The sequence below is a fragment of the Empidonax traillii genome, unplaced genomic scaffold (genome assembly GCF_003031625.1).
Source record: "Empidonax traillii isolate 1590-97213 ecotype Southwest subspecies unplaced genomic scaffold, ASM303162v1 scaffold322:size1131127, whole genome shotgun sequence".
Taxonomy (NCBI): Eukaryota; Metazoa; Chordata; class Aves; order Passeriformes; family Tyrannidae; genus Empidonax; species Empidonax traillii.
In genome coordinates, this window is record NW_020955515.1 from 863,067 (window position 1) to 880,313 (window position 17,247).

The 17,247-nt window shown below is 42.9% G+C and overlaps 1 protein-coding gene across 3 annotated transcripts in view; it reads right to left on the reverse strand.

The window, feature by feature from the left end:
- The window catches only part of TAOK1 (TAO kinase 1), a 64,276-nt gene that overhangs the window by 44,500 nt on the left and 2,529 nt on the right, over positions 1-17,247 (reverse strand). The window contains exon 1 of one of the 3 annotated variants that reach the window (XM_027891493.1): positions 338-448. The exons of the other annotated variants lie outside the window; for them this stretch is intronic. The gene's annotated coding sequence lies outside the window, so the exon portion shown is untranslated. Of the gene's footprint in view, positions 1-337; positions 449-17,247 lie in introns of those variants that run through there. 3 annotated transcript variants of the gene reach the window in all.

A 17,247-nucleotide genomic window follows, 5' to 3' on the forward strand; every position in this document is an offset into this window, starting at 1 on the left:
GACTCTTATTTGAGCAAGTATGAGCCTGGCAAAACTGAAACCAGCAGGAGGGACCTAAGGTAGAAAACAAAGCCAAACACAAACAGAAAAAGCCAAGAGAAAACTGTGAGACTTTGTAGGAATTATCCTACAAACCAAGCTGTGACAGCGAGAAGCCTCAGGCAGTGATCCAACCTGACCCATTACCAGGCTGGAAAAAATGCCACCTGGGAGAGCAAGGGAACAGGAGAGATGGTAAATCACCTGCCCAAAGAAGATGACTGGGTATAAGGTAAGGTGCTCTCACAGACCAGGACAGCTGGTCCTTCCATAAACATGTAAATTAAACATTACTGACCTATGTAGACGAGTAAGCAGCTGCAATAAAGTCTGACGTAGCTCCAGAGTGACGAACACTTTTGTCACAACTGCTGTCCCCTTCCAGCAGCTGCTGCTCCAGAGAAGCTCCCAACAACGGCTGCAGCCAAACTCAACAGAAGAATTAACTGAACTCTTAATTAGTGGGAGTAACGTGCTAATCACTTGGTGACTGTGATACACTAAGAACTAGCAAGCCAAGCATTTATGCACTAGACTACATGTCATTAAGAGAACAGAACAACTCAAAAGGATATTCACAAAGAGGTGGAAATACTCTTGTACACAAAATTATTGTGAGAATTAATCACAGGTGGAGAACAGAAACATCACATCCGAACTGATACACAACTAAAAAAAAAGCAAGAGGTCAGATGATACATAATCATGTATTTTGAGCTCTTGTCACCAGAGTGGCCACAGATACTGTGCAGATCCAGCATAATATTTGCATTTAAGATCTGGAATGGGAGGGAAAGCTACATGACAAGTTATATTTAGGGTGGCTGACAGCATCAAAAAGTACATAGGAACCTTAAAAAAAGTATGAATGAGCAAAAAGGCAGGAGATGAAAGGTCAAAAAGTAAAGAACCATCAAGCACATATCTACTCTTAAACATAACTCAGGAGCTGAGCCTGGTGCAGACAGCTCAATGAAAATAATTGTACAATTATGCCAATGTCAGACTGGTTTTTCTTTAAAAAAAACAACATGAAGAATCAATCAGAAAAATAATACAGAATTTCTGACAATGTATTAAGAAGTCTCTGCCATGGTTTCCTCCTGGAGATTTTTCTTCACTCACATCTAGCAATAAAATGCCAGTAGAAAAAAGGCCTCAGAAATGGGAGGTCATAAATGTCCAAGAAGGTAAACTAAGCTTGAGGAGAAAAGGTGTAAGAGTTAAAAATCATACACAGTAAAGCTCTGATAAGTGCTCAGACTTCAAAAACAAGGGGAGAAGCCACAAAATATAAGAGAAGCATGTTTATAACAGAGTGAAGGAATTTGACCAATCAAGGCATAAACAGCAAAATTAACCTGCAGAAATGACTGAGAGGCATTGAGCCCAAGAGATAAAACCACTGCTTTTTAAACCAGACATCTACACGAGCAGGAACATCCCCAGTCAGGTCAGGTAAGGTATCCCTGGATGCTCCTGGCACCTTTCCGAAGCATCCAGGTGTCACCGCTGCCAGAGACAGCACACAGGACCAGACAGGCGAGGTAGGAGAACCTGGATGGCAATTTTTATATTGCTGCTCCTCGAGGGTCAAACAAGCATCATCAAACAAACACACCTTGTTATGAAAAAGGTCAATTTTGTTTAACACAGGAGTTCATTAACCACAGGATTACTATCATAAACAGCAAAAACGTTTATTGAAGAGCTGCAGGGAAATAAGGAGAGTCCCTCACTGGGTCCTAGCAAGGTGCATGTCTGTGCTGGCCCTTCAGCACTGGCAGAGAAGCCATTTCAGAACAGATGACCAGTGAAAGATTATTCTGTTCTTCAGGAGTGATCAACCCCTCAGAGCACACAGGGAGGTACTGGCAGTACAACGAGGGTCTACAGCTGCTTATCCAAGTTTGTAACTTAAAGCAGGTTCAAAAAGGGGTTCAAACATATTTCAGCATTAAAAGAGTTTAAACCATTTGTAACTGTTAAATCTATCAGATTAGCCGTACCAATAAATGGGGTAGCTTTGGTGAGCAGTTATGTCACGTTTCTACAGCCCACGAGCACCTCCCTTCCTGCTGGAATTCCCCAAAGTCACGGCAATATGTCCAGTTTTACTCCAGCTCAGGTTGAGTATTTATTTTTCCGGTTTCCACATGACTGAGCAGAACCATTTTTAAACAGCACACAACAAAGGGAGGAGGCAAACAACCAAAAACAAACAAAAACAAATTAAAACCCATCTTTTTCACTATTCTACCTACTTCAAGAAATGCTTCTCCAGTGGTTTCTGCAAGGTCGAGATCCCTTCCCTTTATGCTTTTCACTTGAAGCAAAAAATATTTTCAGTATGTGTTAAGATAACAAGCATAACCTTTTAATTTGATGAGTTTTATCTGCTTTCATGGGGAAAATGCTCATTTCAACTCACACACAAAACAATTTGTGTAGCGGTGGCTCAGATATACAGAATATGTCTCAATTGGATTGTTACAATCATAGGACTGAAGGTCCAATTAAGTCCTGTTGCTGCTATTTTAAGCAACTTTATAATAGAATCCAATCATCAAATAATAACCAACTCCTGAGAACTTCTCAAAGCCACTACTCTGATTATAAGGCTGCTCCAGAATACCCCTCATATTTTGATTAGGAACCAATTTCAGATTAGGAGCTAGTTAAGACTGATTTACGGATTTATTATTTTAACTTTACACTGGCTTGCTCTTTTTCCCCACACTAGCCTTAGCAATAAACAGTTTTCTTCCCTTTTCAATACTGAGGGATAAGCACGTGTAGATATAATACTGTCCTCTCAGTCTGTTAACTGAAAAAAAGCGCTTTTTATTTCCCTTTATGACGCAGGAGAGAGAACTGACTCCCAGACCATCCTACCAGCCCTTCCTCACATCTGTCCCAAACTAAGTTTGTTTTTTTTTTTTAGTATCCCTGACCAGAATTCTCCACATCTGCTTATTCCCCAGATATACAGCACTCAAGTTTTAAAATCACCATGGTATCAAGTGATAAACTCAAGTCTTTCATATTTTTCCATGTCTATCTGATAAATCATACTTTTATATTTCATATACACTTACTATATACGATAATATATCTTTATATATACTATGTGTTAACTGTATATTTGTTGTTACCACATGACCATACAGTCTGTACTATCTCATTTAGGTATCCCTACTGCAAATCCACCAGCTCATTCAGTCCTTCCAGAGAGGCTCAAGTCCTGCCCTGTATTGACAATGTCCCCCAAAGTGCCCCAGCAGATTCCATTAAGGCAGTCCTTTCATAAGTACATCAAGACCAAAACCACCATTTTAAATTGCCTCTATATTGGTTCTTGAAAACTTATCAGTAGCTTCCCTCAAGCCCACACATCCTCACAGCACTAACTCATCATTACACCACCCTTGGCTCTGGGCAATCTCCAACACATGCTGTACTGACCCTCACTTTGGTGGGATGAGCTGTACTTGCAGTGCTGCTCCAGCCTGGACAGTGCTTGTTCCATCAGCTCTCCAGCAAACCCCTCCTGTTGGGGATAATCCCCCTTACAACATTGTGCAAATGGTTTTCAAATTAGAGGGTGTGGGTGGGCTAGAAAACATATCCTTGCTGCAGATGGGGCAAAGGAAGAAGGGATAAAAAGTATGCAAGAACCATCATCCTTTCCACCCCTGTACCAACAGCTGCCCCACACTCCTGCCTGACATTCCTCAGGAGCGCTCCCTTGCTCCCCATCACCTCCCCCCACGACTGTGGCTGGGCAGGACCTCGCAGTCACCAAACCACTGTAATGAACACATTGGCTTCTGGCAAGACCGTAACAGGTGCCAGCTGCACTCCCTCAAATCCACCCAGCCAGGGACACCAACAGTGGGGAGGGGGAAACTGGTTGTGTGACCCTGGGAATGAGTCACTGCTCAGGTAGCCCCGGCCTCCGAGCAAGGAGGGAGGCAGGTGCCAGAGCAGAGGGCAGCAGCACCAGCCCACTCCCACCCTGTACACTCGTGGCCTGTCCAGTCAGCACCAGCCCTGCCCTTCCAGCAGCTGGGTGGGAACAGAGACCTCCCAGTCCTGGCACAGGAGGGAGGTACGTGGTCTGTTTACCCAGAGATTTCAGGCACGTCTGCTGAAATTCCATAAACCCCAAAGATTTATTGTAGAGGCTCTGACGTCACTTTCACACAACAACAGACATCCCGGCAGTGAGAAATGAGACTGAAGCAGGAGAGGTTTGTGAGGGCCTGCTTCCCAAATTCCGGCAGTCACAGGTTTGTGTGCTACATTACAGCTGTTCTGACTGCTGACATCTCATCTCTTATGTACTTATATACCCATTACCATAGTAACCAAATTCCTGAGAACATATAATGCAATTTTTGTATCTAGTGTATTAGAACAAAATTATTAAGGTTACAAAGGCAAGCACTCCAAAATTAGAAAGTGTCAGAATTCAGACTGCCATCTCCCTTGCCAACCCATCTTCTCTCGCTGCCTCCCTCCCCATCTCCCAGGCTCCCAAGTCACCTCTCCTGCAAACCTCCAGCTCCAGTTCTCCACCAGCTATAGCTCCTTCCTCTCCAACCCCTCCACAGTTCCAGTTTCACTGTACTTCTGTCCTGACATATTCCTATCTCTCCCCTCTCATCTGACTTTTATACCTCCTGTATTCACACCAGGCATTTTCCTCCTCCACACTGCCTGAGTGCTCTCCAGGAATGATTCACTGAACACAGGACAGAGATTCCAGGAACTGGAAACAAGAGGAGCCTCTCTTGTAGGGAAAAGTCCTTCTGGTTTCCCACAGTCCAGGGCTGGAGCATCTTCTGCTGCTCTCCAAAGATAACTGCCTGCTCAGCACCAGGAGCTGCAAAATGCCTCAGCAACACAGAGAGCTGGTTCACCCTCTTTTACTACCATGGCACTGCAAGAACAGGTCCCACTAAGGAACAAGTCTCCTCGTTACAGGAGGTGCTTTGCAAATATGAAGGGTCTCCATCTTGATGGAACTTAAATAAACTGTGAAAAGCACAGGTCAGGAGTTATCCCCACCAGGAAGTGCCACTGGCGTGCAAGCCGATAGAACCCTGCTGGGCTTCTTCCCTGGTCCATCTGCAGCCACTGTGGATGGAACTGGCAGGCAGGGTAACAGAGTAGCAGCAGCTCCCTCAGCAGACCTCCAACAGCCCCCCAGGCACGGTCTTTAACACCCTCACCCTGGTAGCCCCTGAATGCCCCCTGGCCAGTTCACCAGTATCCAAGCAAAGTTTGCCCGGTACCAAGATGGGTCCTGAGTGTCCATGGGTTGGTTCCCCAGTATCCAAGAGAGATCTGCCTGGCACACTTATTTGGGAGAGTAAGTTCTCGCCGTGTTCTTGATCGTAACAACTTTTTATCTTTTTTGCTCCTCTACCTGCCTCTGATGGTTTGCTAGGTATCTCCTGGAGCTTTTGCAAGTAGCTCAGCTCCTGCAGCAGCCTAGATGTGGCATCAAGGCTTTTTAGCTCCATCCTTGAGGCAGTGGAGAAGCAGACTCCATCTTTTAATCAGTCTATTACAGACACAAAGCATGGAACGGCTTTAAAAAAATTATCTGGCTCTTTTCTGGTTTTGGCAATATTAGTAATTGTCCTGAACATAAAGGATGAAAGAGGCAGCTCAGCATCTGCATCTAAAGCTAATACTTGGAACAACTCAGAAACAGAGCCCACAAAGCAGGTTTAATGCCTAAGCTCCATCCTACCTGGGTTAACTCTTACTGGGAGTATTTAAGCATTTTTTTCCATGTACACCAACTCTTCAGCTCCCAAGCAAGAAATACAGCACTTTCTTCTGGCCTGAAGAGATGAGGAAAGAGCTTAAGTTGCTTGAAGGTATCTAGTAAGCATTACAGCATTTTAAGGCTGAAACGGCAATTTCAACTCAAGTAGGAACACATCCATCCTGAATTTGACAGAAAACTGTAATCAGAAATTGGTCTATTCCAACAGCACAGATCCAAACACCTTTATATTTCACGAGTTCTTTGTGTGCTCACACACAAAGCCGTTTAATCCAGCTGTTCTCAGCAATCATTCACAAAAGCAAATGAACGAAAAAGAAATAATCAGCAACCATTTCCACTCCAACCCTTTGGCTGAGGGGGACAATAATTTGACTGCTTCAGTCGATGGACAAAACTATTTCCTGTGCCTTTAAATAGGTTATTTGAGAGAACGTGCTTTCACACTTGGGCTTTCTGAAAACAAGGTTGCCGTGCCTGTTTCACGGGCTCTGGCCTCAGCTTTTTGCATGAGGTGAGGCAGGGAGATGCCAACAGGTGACTTTTTCAAGACTGATCTGATCTTCAGGAGGTGTAGTAAAGGAATAGCATTGCAAAGAAAAAGCCAATTAGATTAATCTTATTTTTCTCCTTAAGCAGTCACGCTGGCAGGGACTGAGCTCAAAGGCCTGTGTCTTGGCCTGCACCGTGCTGGATGGCAGCGAGTCGCTGACCTGAAGGCAACCACTGATTTGGTCAAAGCAAAACTAAAAGCACTCAATCATGCCACCTAATGAAGGATGGCAACGGGAGATGATTAAAGCTGCTACTCAGAGCTATAACCACATGGCACAGCTGGAGCAGGATTGAGCTCTATGGTCTGAAGGGTTTCCTTAAGATGGTCTGCAAGGATGTGGCACAGGGGCCTGGCTCCAGCAGGACATGAGGTAAAGCACCAGGGAATGAGGACAGGCACAGGAACAGTCCCAAGAGAGCAGTGGCACAAGGGACCTTGGCAGGGGGACGTTAGAAATTTTCAAAAATCAATCATCTGCTGGTTCATTTTGGTGTTGGGTTTGTGTTCTTTGCTCTTTTTTCCAGAAACACGGTTTGGCATTCTCTCTCCATATTCATTTTAGCAAATGAAGACTCACACAAGAACACAACACTTTTCGTACATGACACCTCCCAGAGACCCTCCCAGTTCCCCGGAGAGTTTACCAAACATTTTTAGACAAAGCACGACAAGTTGGCTGCCTTAGTTTCAATATTGGAGTGGTAAAGTTTTGCAGAAGAACAGCTAAGTCAGTGAATAACAGAATCATGACCACCAACATCTACCAGCCTGCACAGACCTGGAGAAGATGGGGGCTGAAGGCTGTTTCTGCTCCAGTGGCTGTTTAGAGGTAGATGTTATCAAATTCCTTTCACATCTGCTTAGATTTCAGGAGACAAGCACCCACATCACATACAGAAAAACCACCCTCACATCCTTTTGGCAGCCAGCCTTTTGAAGGGGAGCAGAGGAGGAGGAGCTCCTCGCCCCAAGAGGCTGCCTGTGAAGGGCACGAGCAGGGTGCAACAGCAGAATAATACAGGAAATTTTTGCACTACTGCAGTCTGCACTGCACCTACTCTAGGGATAAATAAAATTCCAATCTCCACAATCTCCACCGCTGTCAATCTGACACCTTTTGTGAATACTAAATTCACACATACAAAGAACTTTCTCCTTTGTAGGTTTTGAAACATCTCACATGCCGTTTCCTACTGGTAACGGAACAAGCAGCATAATTTCATACCTGGCAATTTGAAGCCTCTTTTTCGGCAGTTTGGAATAATGGATTATGCCTTTTGTTTGTCAGTGGGAACAGGGAAATAGAGAGAAAAAAAAAAAAAAATAAGTGCAAAGTTTCAAGCAACAGTTCCTGTACTAAAAGAAGATCTATTAGCTGCCTGCTCCTGTTGGCTAATAAACAAAGGGAACAACAGGTGTCCATTTTAAAAATTCTAAAGATCCTGGATTTTTGAGCTGGGAAAGTAGGACGACCTCCTGATACCTTGGGCAGATACAGCCCTAACAACCGACCGGCAAAAAGCAAGAACTGCTCGCTCATCATGCATGCAGCTCAGCCGAGCAGCCCAGCTGGACAGGGAGCTACTGAGAGCTCAACAGGCCATGCCAGAAAACACTATTTACTTTTTGGACACAAGCTATAAAGAGCAACCAAGAAGTAATTAGGGTTCCTGAACACAGAAGGACAAAGGATATCAGCTCCAGTGTTGGTCAACTCCAAGAAGTTCTTAGTACCCATGGACAGCTTCTCAGAGACCACCAGCCCAACCTCTCACTACCTCTCAGTTCAGAGCCTCCAAAAGCCTCAAAATGCCTCTCTGCAGATTATTTTGCAAAGTCATTCTGAATGAGGGCATATCTAAAGCTGTGGCCTGAAAAAGAATAAACCTGCCCATATTTACATGAACCATACTGCTCACTATAGCCAACAAGCTGCATGAGAGCCAGTTGCTGCCAAGCCACAAAAGGGCTCCCAGAAAGAAAAACTCCAATACATTCCTATATTAATAATAATTTCAAAGGCTTGAATAAAAATCAGTCTGGTTATATCAGCACAGCAGTTGGTTTTGGCTGCTCCCCTGACCCTGGCCGGGGCCCAAAGGTAATCTTGGTGGAAGGCTGCTGCTGGTACTGCCATGACATTTATATAAACACCTGAAGTGTATGGGACAGTTCTCTGGTAGAAACCAACACAGGCATGGCAAGAAGACACTGTGCAGTGCTCATTTAAATATCTCCAAAATGATCAAAAACTGAGAGAGGTTACATTAAAAGAGACCCCTTGGATATTTATAAAATACCCCATGTTTGCATTTGGCACACAACACACATCCCATCCTCCAGCCAGGCAGGAAGGAGTTATTTTTGAGAACTTGATAGTAAGAACTGAAAAGAAATAACTGTGCTTCTCTCACTCTCTTTTTTTCTTTTAAGCTAATTCCTGTTGTATAAAGTCAGCTTGAAAGCTCCTTTCAAAGAAAAGGGGGAGGGAGGAGAGGAAGAATCAGATCTGCTTGTTTTTTGCATTTGACATTCAGGTCTCGTCGCCCTGTTTTGTTTTCCTGGAGGACGCGGCGGCGCAGACCTCGCAGAATGATGACATCACACCCACAAAAAAACCAAAACCCAAACAGGAGGGAAGCAGCTCTCCCTCCAACGAGAGCTCAAAACAGCACCTCTGCTTCTGGTTGGTACCTTTTGGGCAACTCAAAACTCAGTGTGTCCAGGGGTAACAGAATATTCCCTTCAGACCCTGACCCGTGCCAGCAGCACATCAAAATGGGGAATGCGACAGCCCTGCTGCTTTCCAGGCCAGGTAGAATCAAGTTAAAAGGTGTTTAGTTACTGTTCCCATTTAGAAATACCTTCGACACTACATTGTTTTATGCTTGTTTATGCCTGTTTCTACCACCATGAAACAATGCAAAGTACAGCATGTTTAATCACTGTAAATTGGAAACTGCTCTTACTGAAAGGCTTTATTTACAAAGTTATTTCTTAAATATGAGGTGAACATTCTGAGGAACATCTTTGCTGCAGAGCAAGAAGCTGTGCTACACTGGGGACAGAGGAATTGCTAGGTGTGTATGCATGCAGAGTGCAGCACCTGTAGAGGGAAAAGACACACCACTTGCAGGGAAGAGGTGTTCATATCTCATCTATATTTATTAAAACTCCACCTTATTCACAAGCTCAATTCAGACACAATACTAAAAATTTCTCAAAGCAGCAAAACAAACTTAACCTTGCTATTAACTTAGGGACAATGCTGCAACAGGAACATCAACTAACTAGGTATCATTCTCAGATTTTGTCCAGAAAAAGTATTTTTAAAATATGCCACACAGAGAATCTCCCACTCCTCCCCAGAACTTACAAGTCTTGTTATTACTGTTTATTAGATATGAGAAAAAGGTTCTTCCCCCAGAGGGTGTTTGGGCACTGGAACAGACTCCCCAGGGCAGTGGTCACAGCCCCAAGCCTGACAGAGATGAAGAAGTTTTTGGACAACACTCTCAGGTACATGGTGGGATTTTGGGGCTGTTCTGTGCAGGGCCAGGAGTGGGACTTGGATAATCCTTGCGGGTCCTTTATAACTCAGAATATTCTGTGATTCTGTGATCATCTACCCTGAGAAATCCCAGCACAACAAATGGCTGATTTCAGAACAACAAATGGTTGGTTTCAGATCAAATGCAATTACAGATTTCTGTGACATAGTTGACATTTTCCACAGAGTTTGACTTTAAATGGTTAAGCAGTGAGACAGTGAAACGCACTATCTAAAGATCTCAATCTCCTGCCCCGGTGATTAAAAAGAAGGAGAATGAGACAAGCAACTGCTATTAAGGAAGCATCAAAGGCAGGTGGTTACTCCAATCCAAGAAGAAATTCTGCTCATAAGTTTGAAGTTCAAGATCTGTTGTCTCAGATGGGCCCAACGGAGCGTGCCGAGTCCTGCTGGGTTGACTCCGGAGACCAGTCAGGACAGTCGGACAGTGACCATCTCTGTAATTTTCTCTTTACATATTTACAGAATGTATTTTAGTGGTGAGACCGTATGTGTCATGTCCTTAGAAATGCTAATCACAGGCACAAAATCACATACAGAAAACCCCTAAATCAGCAGGTGCTCGGTGCCTCCAAACCAGAAAATAAGCAGACAAGTAGAATCACAACTCACACCATCCTCTCCTTCCACTCATGCTGCTCCATATCATTCTTGTTTCCCCAACACCTATGTAAATAGGGAGGTGGATTTTGCAATAGGCATGATAAACAGGTAGGAACTACTTCAAACCAGCACAAGTAACATTAGTTCCGAAGCTGAAAGCAATTCTTGGAGAAAAGTTGCTAAATTTCATACTCCGTGGCTGTGGCAACATCAAACAGAAATCCCTCAGAAAAACAGAATATTGAGCACTTTCACACAGGTACTCAGATTTCAAGGGTTTTATGGTTTTTTTTGGGGTTCTTATAGCTTAAAAGAATGACTGAAGCAACAGAATTCTTTGTTTTATCATCTCCAAGTAAGCTCCAGCTATTTTACTGCATAGGTATGCTTGCAATGAATACCCCACACTGCAAATCCCTCTGCAGAGACAGAACAGATGAAAGTTACTTGTGATGAGCTGAGCAATGGTTCATCATGGAGCTTACAGATTCCCAAAAGGCACAGGGGCTTGAAGGTCTTCCTCCTTCCCAGGGCATCAGGTGAGAACACTCTCAGCTCTTTAGAGTAGTGTGCACTTGCATTACACAATAACTGGACGCTGAAGAAGATGTGAGATTCAGCTGTAGTAGGCACTGCATAAACAGGATGAAAAGATACTCTCTGTCTCCACAGATCTCCATAAAAATGTCCAAACAATACCCAAGTATTGCAATTTTATATGCACAGGCATATTTTTTACTTAGATGGGCAGTTCCCGGTTATCCTTGTGCGTGACCAACTCGCAGAATGAAACAACTTAGTTTGTTATTCATCAAGTTCGGGAACTGATTTACAATGCACTTTTCAGATTTATGTAAAGATAAAAATCAGCAAAAAGTCACAGAAAACACATAAAACACAGAATATTACAGAATGCAAGATGTAGCCAGCTCATTCATGACCAGCATTAAATTGCCATTACGATAAGAAAAATCTACATAGTGGTTGTGTGATGAAATGAGATAACCCATCCCCTGCATTATCAGTAGGTCAGGCAGACTTTCAGAAGGAGATCTGGGACAGTGGTGCTGCTGCTGAACTCTGAGGTCTGTGCTGCTCCACCACACCCTACAGGCAATGCAGCATCTCCTACATTTCTGCTTCTCCCTTACAACCTGCAGTCCTCAAGCTAACCGGGGACCAAGAAGACAAATTCTTCTACCCCACCACTCACTACACTGGGCAAATCACTCACTTCAGTATCCCCACTTTATAAATGTGAAAAAAAAATATACATTTATCATCCATTTAAAATACCTTGAGATTTATGGACGAAATTCAGAACAGGGAATTACTATTATTATCCTGCCAATTCAGAGAAAAGTATAAAACCATCACGTATGTAAGATAATCTTTCTTTGTTATAGCTTAGATTTTTATTTGTGTATTAATATTTCATTTCTCGTCACATTAATATTAATTATAGCTATTTCTATTTAAACATAAAATATTTGTAATACCTACAAAAAACACTGTGATTATACCAATTTATAGTCACTACAGTAATTAATTTTCAATACCAGAGAGTGCAATGGGAAGACTATTCAAATGAGGATCACACACCCTGGTGCTGGACCAGCCACTGCAGAGAGACTCCAGGGCCCCATGTGATGGCCCACAATCACCAATTCCTGCAACAGGGGAAAACAAGAGACTTAAAATAATGGGTGAATTAATACTTTCAAGAGATAGGGGGTATTTAGGAAAAAGCACCTATCACTGAAATATTTTTTGAAAATTCAGGGGTTTTTAAAAAATATTTTTGAAAACTGTGCATCAAAAATTCCATGTAAATTTTTTTCAACAGATTAGCAAATAATCTTTAAGTGTTCTTTATGTTTTTGTGACTAATTACGAGCTCCTGAAGATAAAACAGGTTCTTTATACGTAAACTATTTTCACGTTAGTCTAGTATTCAAAGCACTCTGCTTGTTATTGTCAAATCAGGAATGAATCTTTTGCCCAGTCTTGTTTTTGCAAATAAATTTACATCATCAGCATTGCAATGAAATCAAAGGTAATGGCGAAGATGAGGACTTCCTTCTGCCACAACATTTTGGATAAAAAAGCCTTTATATTTTTGGACCTCTTCTTTAGTAGAGATTATTTTAGTGTTTGGGTCCCTGCACTCTGTCCTCCCAGTCAGCAAGAGAGAAATTTTGAAGACTGGTCAGTTCAGGACTGCTGAATAGGTTGATCTGGTGAGAATGTGGTCAACTTCTGAGCTAGCAGCTCACAGCAACATCTTCTGAGAGTGGGGGAAGGAAATACCTCCAATGATTGTCATGCAAACATCTGAACTCAGCCTCTCTAAGCCCTCTTCTCCCACCTCCACAGGCACTCCAGCTTGTACAGCTCTGGCCACCTAAGGTGGCTTTTGGAATGGAGACGTTCTAGGACTCCTTTGCCCATCTACTGTGTCGAATGAAGGGAAAAATACTCTTCCATCATTCACAAAGGACAGATGATCAGCATTCAGATGGGTTCGCCTGCATTCTTGCTGCAAAACGGGCAGGTCCCAGCAAGAATTAACAGGAGGTTCTACCACACACCTCCAGCCAGAGACTAACCTAGTTTTAAATACTTCAAAGCACGGGTTAGAGGGGGGTTTGTGTGGAAAGGGAAGAAGGAAAATTAAGCCAAAAGCACAGGTAAGAGTTCAGGGTTTGCCTATATGGCAATTAACCTATAATAAAAACAGAGCTTGGCATCCTTCGCAAGGTTCTGCATCTGAAACGTATCATTATTTCCTTCCCAACTTTGATACGCACTTCTAGGAGCCAGAAGGAATTTTTGTCAAGGCCCAGGTTACCCTGTTTTTTAATAAAGTTGCAAACCTTCACAAAAACCCCAATCTGTGAGCCTGGCTCCATACTGGGAAATACCAAGCAAGCATTAAGTGGGGTTTGTACCAGCTCAGCTGATGCCAAGGAAAATCATATCACTGCACTACAGTCTTTACGTGTGGTGAAGCCACAGTACTTCAGGTCGTCCAGTACATAATTCTCAAGACAAGACTTTAATATGCCCAGGGTAATAAAAAAAAACCCGAGGAAATGTGGGAGGGTAGTGGATTTAGAGGCAGAAGATCATGTGTTCCATTTGACCCTGAAGAGGTAGGCAGCTTACCTAGGGGTACAGGGCCAAATCACACTGGAATAGATTCCAAACCCAGGGTTTAACTGGTTTGCTATCTAGGCCAGGAAACAGTTCTGGAACACATTTAACACAGTTGAATTGCATCAAATCACGGCTGGCCCAGAACTGATTTTAACAACTGTCAACCGCTCCTTGGACCAGGCAAGGCCAAAAGGAAGATCACAGCACACAGTTTATGAAGAGCACAGAGACAAACACCCAGAGCAGCAGCAGCAAAGCAAGGCACATTCAAATCCCATGATCTTTATTCAGATTGGGTTACAAGGAAGTGGGAACTGGGAGGAGTTAATGTTAGTGACAACTGCAAGTGAGAACTGAAGGAGAAACATGTTGCACTGCCACTGCCACACAGCTTGAGAAATCCTAATAACTGATGGAGAAAGTTACTGCACTACTTACTGGATACCCGTGGCCTATTTGAGAAATAGCACTAGCAAAAATAACCTCTCTCCTCATCTCGGCTGGGGAGGGAGGGACAGTCACCAATTAAAAGAGGACTGTGGTAGGAAATGAGAATTGCATATTAAGAAGGGGGAGGGAGGCAAAAATAACAAACATGTGCAATAGCATATGAGATTCTTTCCAAGAAATCTCAGTATGACATTTCTCTGGGCATGGGCTCATGGGTCTCTTATTGGCCTTGAGCAGTGGTACGTCAGGGAAGAGGAAGGATTGCTGGGTGCTTGGAAAACAGACTGAACACATGGATGGGGAACAAGCCAAAAACTGTTATAAGAAATGTTCCCTACCCTTTCAACATACTTGCACTTGCATATTCCACTTTCCCATGCTCCTGGATTCCAAAGCTTTCCACAGGTTAGAAATCAGCCAGGCTACAGCAAACTGAAGCTGAACCAGCAATGCAAAGGCAAGGACTGATCCTAAAGGACCAAACCCCTCAAAATCTGTGTCTAGTGATGCTCAGTCAATGGCAGCAGGCTAAAGAAGAAAAGGTTTTAAAGTTCAGATGAACTAAGTGAAAGGCTGAAAGCAACTTTATTCACATTTGAAGAATTCAGGTGTAATACACATTGGCTATAAGCAAAAATCTCCGAGAATAATGTTAAACATCAAAATTAGAGATACGGATTGATACAAGTGACAGGCAGCAAAAGCTTCCAACGAAACTCACAGGCACTGCTCCCCCACATTCTGATAGGAGGCTGCCCTGTAAACATGCTGCACTCAATGAGCGTAGGAGAAAACTGTTTTTATAAAATTACATCTCACTCTAAAGAAAATATTTGCATGGCTGTAGCCAGGAGTGTAATAAGGGTCAGTGGAAGATCACAGGCACAGAAAACGCAGAGCCTGCCAGCTTCAGAGTTCTGTGATTCTCACTTCTTTCCTCGAGATATAACTTTTCCCCCAAACAAAACATTTCTAGCCTTTTATATTCTAAGGACAATATTCAATATGTAAATCTCATGCTGTCACCCTATCCTGACCCCTAGAGAAAAATCAAAACTCTTTCTAGCCAAGCAATACAACAGGCAAAACTACAAGCTACTGTCCACTCATATTAAGAAGCCATTATCACTTTGACTCCTGTTGGACTGTCCTCACCAAACCCTAAGAAAAGGAAAACCTCATCTCAAAGCTACAGTGTAGGTGCATAACTAATCCTGCAGATCTGGGCTCAGCAAGGTCTGATTAAACTGGAGAAACCTCTCTGTTTAGGCAAAACTTCTTGCTGCTTTGGCAATTTCATGCTATGTTTACAGTGGCTACCTTGCCTTTTCTTCTGGCAAAGAAACCAAGATTTAGCAGGATATAAAAAAAAAAAAACCCAAACAAAAAAAGCTAACAAAAAAAGAAATCAAGAGTAACAATGCATTGATTTCTGACCAGGTATTAGAAGTTCCCAATGGCTTCCCTTTGGTAATTAAAAAAAATACTGTCATTCCAGCGATCACCAAATATTTGTTTAAAAACTACTTTAACAAGCCAGGTTTGGAGCCCCCATTGTGCTGGCTAATGTCCATTGTGTTTCTAAGGGCCTGCAGAAAGTATTCCCTCCTCCATGTTCTGTATTGTAAATGAGCACTTAGACAAGGAGGGAATACAGTGTGCAAAAGCCAACTCTGCTTTTAAACAGCTCTCCATCCTTTCCTCTTGTTTTGTGCACACTTCTTCCCCTCAGACACTTTGCACTTCACCTCTGATTTCATGTTTTTATATTTTAAGGGTTTTTTTTCACAGGAAGGACTCTCCCTCTGGAACTTCACAGGAGGAGGATTAGTGGTTTTCTGACCCTTCATCCATTGGATTTTTTTTTTCAGTCTCTTCTCCACATAGAAATCAATCAATGTATTTTCCACAACTCCTCAGCATGTTAAAAGGACAATAAAAACAAAGAATCCTGAAACCTAACCACCGCAAGTTTAGCAAAAAGTGCCACCAACCACCTCTGTCTCCCAATCTCATCGCTGGCTGTGGTGGCACAGCCCAGTCCCTGGGGCTCTCTCCAGCCTCACCTAAGTGTGCATTGAGCCATTTCAGATCGCCAAGCTGACACAAAACTCTCTGTATCTTCACATAGCTTAGCTTTCTGCTGGTGCAGGATCAAAGACCAGAGCCAGTGGAATGACATACAAGGAGAAGCAGTGAAGGACAGCACCACACACCTCAGTAAACTTCTAGAGTAAGGGGCATTTGCCAGAAAGCACCAGACTGCACAGACCAGGATTTCATCCTGCACCATGTCCATCAGGAATGATGGAGAATGTGAGAAGAGTAAGACACATTCTAGAACTATAAAAAAAAGGGCAGACATCAGTCTTAGAAGGTATTAAATCATCCCTCTCTGTGGTGCTATAGACAAGCTTCTCCCAAACATAGTCAACCAAGGGAGGACATGTGTCCCCCATAACTGAAACCCTGCTGTCAGACCCAGGAGACCTTCCAATTCAGTCATGATTCTAGCCCAGGGTTGAAGTTCAGCTCTTCCCTTTGTCCAGGTTCACAAAAGAAAATAAAACTGAAATCCTTCACACTAAGTAGCATACTTGGATAGGAAAAATGTAATGGTCACCCAGGCCCACTTACTCAGAAGACAAGAGCCTGGGTCACTCCTGGTAACACCAAAGGTTTTTATAGTTTCTAGTGTGTACTTCAACATAACATTATGTTGTTTACATGATTTTAATATGAACAGGAACAAAACAGAAAATGCTTCTAAGATAGGATCTTAGTGACTATGCAAGTGTTCCCCAAAATACACTAAGAATGGAATAAGACACGTGGTATTTACCATAGCTTCCTCACCACTTCTGGATCACAGAGAGAACCAGATCAACCCGAAATATTTTCTTACTTCAAAAAACACCTATAGTGTCAAATAACTTCTATGAGGCATATTTTGTAAACAACTTTAGTCTCTACTAAGTTAGATCAAAAGTATATCCTTGCAGAAGCAACAGACATGAGAACTAACAGCATTAGTACCTCCAGTCTGTCTTTGCTAGGAAGAGAATT